Below are 6,101 nucleotides of genomic sequence, written 5' to 3'. Positions count from 1 at the left end.
GTGATGATGAGTTATCTGAAATTGAGATAAAAACGGTATTAAAAGCCTTAAGGACAATAGGACCCCTGGAAATGATGGTTTAATAAGCGAGTTTTATAACGCATTCAATGATAAATAGATTCCTTTCATTCTTGCTATGTTCGAAGAAACAAAAGAAAAAGGGGAATTACCGGTTTCCTTAAAGCAAGGTGTAATTACTTTGATTCCCAAACCTAATAAGGATAGTTATTATATAGACAACTGGAGACCCGTTGAATAATGTTGAATAATAGTCTGTTAAATAATGATGGGAAATTATTTGCCCTTGTATTTGCTAAGAGGTTGAAACAAGGCTTGCATCATATAATTGATGAAGAAAGAACAATCTGGCTTTATGCATGGTCGACACATTAGTAATAACATCAGGTTGATCTTAGATATGATTGACTATAATGACCTCATCCTTGATGATAGTTTTCTTATGTTTGTTGATTTTTATAAAGCTTTTGACACTAGCACATGAGTTAATGTTCAAAGCAACATGTTTTTGGGGGTTTGGTGACTTTTTTTTTAAAGCAGTCCAAACTTTATATAGTGGTTGTACTAGCTCTGTAAAATTAGTTCACGGAACATCCCAAATATTTAATATTGGGCGTGGCATTAGGCAGGGCTGCCAAATTAGTCCGTTTTTATTTTTATTGGTTACTCAAATTATGGCTCTTCATATCAAGAAAGGGAATTTTCAAGGTGTTTCAGCACTTGAAAATGAATTTAAACTATGTCAACTGGCTGATGATACCACCATATTTTTGAGAGACAGGAATGAGGTTTCTAAAGCAGTTTCCTGTATTGGAGACTATTCCTTAGTTTCGGGTTTGAAAATTAATATCAATAAATCAAGTCTTATTTCCACTCAAGGATTGTGTTTTACAGGAAGGACATCTATTAGGACATCTACTTTGTGCATGACACAAGTAATTTTTCCAACAATTGTTTACAGACAGATTATTTCACTTGTAATTTACTGTATCACAATACCAGTGGGTCAGAAGTTTACATGCACTAAGTTGACTGTGCCTTTAAACAGCTTGGAAAATTCCAGAAAATTATGTCATGGCTTTAGAAGCTTCTGATAGGCTAATTGACATCATTTGAGTCAATTGGAGGTGTACCTGTGGATGTATTTAAAGGCCTACCTTCAAACTCAGTGCTTCTTTGCTTGACATCATGGGAAAATCAAAAGAAATCAGCCAAATACCACAGAAAAAAATTGTAGACCTCCACAAGTCCCGTTCATCCTTGGGAGCAATTCCAAATGCCTGAAGGTACCACGTTCATCTGTACAAATAATAGTACACAAGTTTAAACACCATGGGACCACACAGCCGTCATACCTCTCAGGAAGGAGACACGTTCTGTCTCCTAGAGATGAACGTACTTTGGTGCGAAAAGTGCAAATCAATCCCAGAACCACAGCAAAGGACAGTGTGAGGATGCTGGAGGAACCAGGTACAAAAGTATGTATATCCACAGTAAAATGAGGCCTATATTGACATAACCTGAAAGGCCGCTCAGCAAGGAAGAAGCCACTGCTCCAAAACCGCCATAAAAAAGCCAGACTTCGGTTTGCAACTGCACATGGAGACAAAGATTGTACTTTTTGGAGAAATGTCCTTTGGTCTGATGAAACAAAAATAGAACTGTTTGGCCATAATGCCATCGTTATGTTTGGAGGAAAAAAGGGGGAGCCTTACAAGCCGAAGAACACCATCCCAACCGTGAAGCACGGGGGTGGCAGCATCATGTTGTGGGGGTGCTTTGCTGCAGGAGGGACTGGTGCACTTCACAAAATAGATGGCATCATGAGGAAAGGAAAATGATGTGGATATATTGAAGTAACATCTCCAGACATCAGTCATGAAGTTAAAGCTTAGTCACAAATGAGTCTTCCAAATGGACAATGACCCCAAGCATACTTCCAAAGTTGTGGAAAAATGGCTAAGGACAACGACGTCAAGGTATTGGAGTGACCATAACAAAGCCCTGACCTCAATCCTGTGGGCAGAACTGAAAAGGCGTGTGGTGAGCAAGGAGGCCTACAAACCTGACTCAGTTACACCAGCTCTGTCAGGAGGAATGGGCCAAAATTCACCCAACGTATTATGGGAAGCTTGTGGAAGGCTACCCGAAACATTTGACCCAAGTAAAACAATTAAGGCAATGCTACCAAATACTGATTGAGTGTATGTAAACTTCTGACCCACTGGGAATGTGATGAAAGAAATAAAAGCTGAAATAAATAATTCTCTCTACTATTATTCTGACATTTCACATTCTTAAAATAAAGTGGTGATCCCAACTGACTTAAGACGGAATTTTTACTCGGATTAAATGTCAGGAATTGTGAAAAACTGAGTATAAATGTATTTGGTTAAGGTGTATGTAAACTTCCGACTTCAACTGTTCAATGGGGGAAAGCATGGAAAATTGCTATCAAATATTGTATCAGTAGGGTAAAGGAAGTTTCATTTAAAATGTTACATAGAATTTATCCTGTCAAACATGTTTTGGAAAGATTCAAGCTGAATATTGACTATAAATGTGATTTCTGTGGAATGGAGAAGGAGACCATTTTGCATTTGTTTTTTGCCTGTATTTATAGTAGAATATTTTGGATTGACATTAAGATTTTTATTACACAAAAATAGGACCAGTTGCACAATTTAATGGTTTTGATATGATTTATTTCAGAAATTCTGACATTGATAAAGATGTAGTGTTTTTAATTCAACTGCTAATAATATTAGGTAAATTTCATAATCACACATGCAAATGGTCTAATTCAAAACCTCACTTTTTTTCACTTTTTTTCACTGGCAATTAAAAATGAATTTAACAGTATGGCACTACTTTAACTAAATTGAAAAACAAAAAGGCAATTAAAACTGGTTATATTATTAATGAATATTATTTGTTTTTTAGGATTCCTGTCAATGTAAATAGTTTGTATGTATGCTTGTTTGCATGTGACTATTCCTCTTTTGTTTGTTGATAAGGTAGCCTAGTCAAATAATTAACATCCAATCACATTAACCGTTACTCTCTCGCGGTAATTTCACTAACTATGTAGCCAAACGTAGCTGATGCTCATTCCGTTTGCTCGAAAATTGATAAATGGTTCAAAAAAAGTAAGGCACATACCAGCTCTACTGCTACTACCAGCAGTACTACACCTGCACCTGTCGACGACACAAGTTGCTCTGCTTCCATGAGCACATCCAATGCTAACATCAGTAATTCTACTTTTGTTGTAAGCCCAGCTAGCATGTACACTGACAGTTATGAATCTGATGCAGCCGAAGAGCTACTGCCCCCTTACTTTTCTTTACTGACAATAATTTTCACTTGTCTGACAGCCTGCATGATGACGAGTTTCTCACACGACTGGCCTATCTGGGTGATGTTTTTTCTCACCTGAATGATCTGAATCTAGGATTACAGGAACTCTCCGCAACTATATTAAATGTGCAGGACAAAATTGAGGCTATGATTAAGAAGTTGGAGCTCTTCTCGCTGCATTAACAAGGACAACACACAGGTCTTCCATCATTGTATGAATTTTTGTGTGCAAATGAACTCAAACTTACGGACAATGTCAAGTGTGATATAGTGAAGCACCTGAGTGAGTTGGGTGCGCAATTACGCAGGTACCTTCCAGAAATGGATGACACAAACAACTGGATTCGTTATCCCTTTCATGCCCTGCCTCCAGTCCACTGACCGATATCTGAACAAGCGAGACTCATCGAAATTGCAACAAGCGGTTCAGTGAAAATTTAATTGAATCAGAAGCCACTGCCAGATTTCAGGATTGGGCTGCGCTCAGAGTATCCTGCCTCGGCAAATCGCGCTGTTAAGACACATATGCCCTTTGAAACCACGTACCAATGTGAGAGTTGATTCTCGGCCATCACTAGCATAAACTAAATACAGGCACAGACTGTGTGTGGAAAATGATTTATGACTGAGACTCTCCAATACAACCCAACATTGCAGAGTTATGTGCATCCTTTCAAGCACATCCTTCTCATTGACCTATGGTGAGTTATTCACAATTTTCAATGAACAAATAAGGTTTTATATGTAAGATGGTTAATAAATAAAGAGCAAAATTATTGATTATTATTATTTGTGCCCTGGTCCGATAAGAGCTCTTTGTCACTTCCCACGAGCCGGGTTGTGTTTAATAAATGTATCGTAAAAAACAACATTTGAGAGTGCGCTAACCCTGGTGCTAGAGTGGGTACGCAGCTGGAGGTTGAATGTTTGAAGGTGTACGGGACTATAAAAAGTTTGGGAACCAATGAAGAGGATTCACAATTTATCCAAATGTAGGTATGATATCTGCTACATATTCTGGCAGATTAAGGGAATCCCCTTGATCAGAAAAAGGAGACAGGTAAACTATGCATCATAGCACTCCACAGCTGTCATGACCTGCATAGATCATTTCTAGTTGTTCCCCCCCATCTATTACTTGTGATGCAGAATACCCTATCCTGTGATTGGTTCATGAATAGTATTTTATTAGGATCCCCATTAGAAGCTGCTAAATCAGCAGCTACTCTTCCTGGGGTCCACACAAAACATAAAACATGACATAATACAGAACATCAATAGACAAGAACAGCTCAATGAATGAATTACATAAATATAAAATAAGAATACACACTTTCATACACTTATGCCTTAACAGCCCATACAGCATATACTCCTAATCATCATCAATGTTGCCGGTAATACTGCAGCCACTCGTTTCTTTTCATACTTTGTAATCCTTTGCTCTATTGCTACAATTGCTTTCTTTAAACAGGCTCTGAAATCCTAATGTCACAGCACCAATGTTCTGTAAACACCAGAGAGAATCCCACAACATCAGGAAGTCAAATTGTTTCACACGATACAATAACCATCTGTGTCCTCGGTCCTTTCCTCTTACGTAAATATTATGAACATTCGAATCTAGCGACCCTCAACTTTGCACAAACAGCATAATGCTGAGTCATGCGTTTACAGCAGCACAGTAGCCTATGGTACCTTTTTCCAGCTGCTTAGGAGGGTCCTCTGGAGCAACAGGTAAATCCCTAGTGTCTTTGGCCCTCTTGCACACACTCTGGTAAAGATTGATAGTGGCCATCTTGATTGTGCACAACAGACGTGTCTTCTTGGCAGCTGTGTTCTGAATGTGAGCCCATCTTGATTCCTGTATATCAAGAGAGAAATGGTAATCATTTGATCAAACCGTCTTTGATTTCAGACTCTCTTAGTAACCTGGCTGGTTTCCCCAACACAGACTAAAACTAGGAGGTTCAGTGGTAGATCGCCATTCAGTTAGCTTGTATGTCCAGGACTAGCTTTATTCGTCTGTGTCCGAGAAACGGTGTCCCTCAGAGATAAATCACCATAAAATACACATTATAAGGAGAGTGATCATCTCATGTCTCACCCAGATGATGCCCTCAGCGTGGGCCTTGTCCAGCTGGCTCTGTAGCTGGGCCAAAGTGTTGTAGTGCAGCAGGGTGTCGTTGCTCTGCTCTGTGAAGGGGGGCAGCTGGGCTCGGGCTTTCTCTGTGCTGTCCTGGTTCTGCTGGGTAGTAGGCACCAGGTCTTCCCGGGTCAGCATCAACGTGTCGTAGCGAGACATCACCTGTCGGGCCTCCTGAAACAGAGAGAAAAATCAACCCCTAGCCCATACGGCCTAAGCACTTGTATAGACCTAAGATCCTGTACCACTTTATCCAGGTAATGGGGGTAGATGGCATTCTTTTTCACTCGTTTCTCTAGACAGTCCCTCCGATGAGAGCTTTTGTATCCTCCTGTAGAGTGACCATGTCCACCTGCTTCTGATTAGTCATTTACCTCTCTCGGCCGGCTTTCCTAACAGCTCAACATCGTTTCACCTCGTTGTCCTGAGTGAGATCATGGGTGAGTATAACAAGTTTATCTCTGAGTGAGGTCATGGAAGAGTATGACCAATTAATCTCTGAGTCTGACTGATGGGTAGAGTATATTGTTTAGGCTAAGAAGTGATGTTCATAAGCTATGACAGTACCTTAAGAAAG

Source organism: Salvelinus fontinalis, chromosome 31 (assembly GCF_029448725.1).
Source record: "Salvelinus fontinalis isolate EN_2023a chromosome 31, ASM2944872v1, whole genome shotgun sequence".
NCBI classification, from domain to species: domain Eukaryota; kingdom Metazoa; phylum Chordata; class Actinopteri; order Salmoniformes; family Salmonidae; genus Salvelinus; species Salvelinus fontinalis.
The sequence above is the reverse complement of the archived record's forward strand: the minus strand, read 5'-3'. Positions refer to the sequence as shown.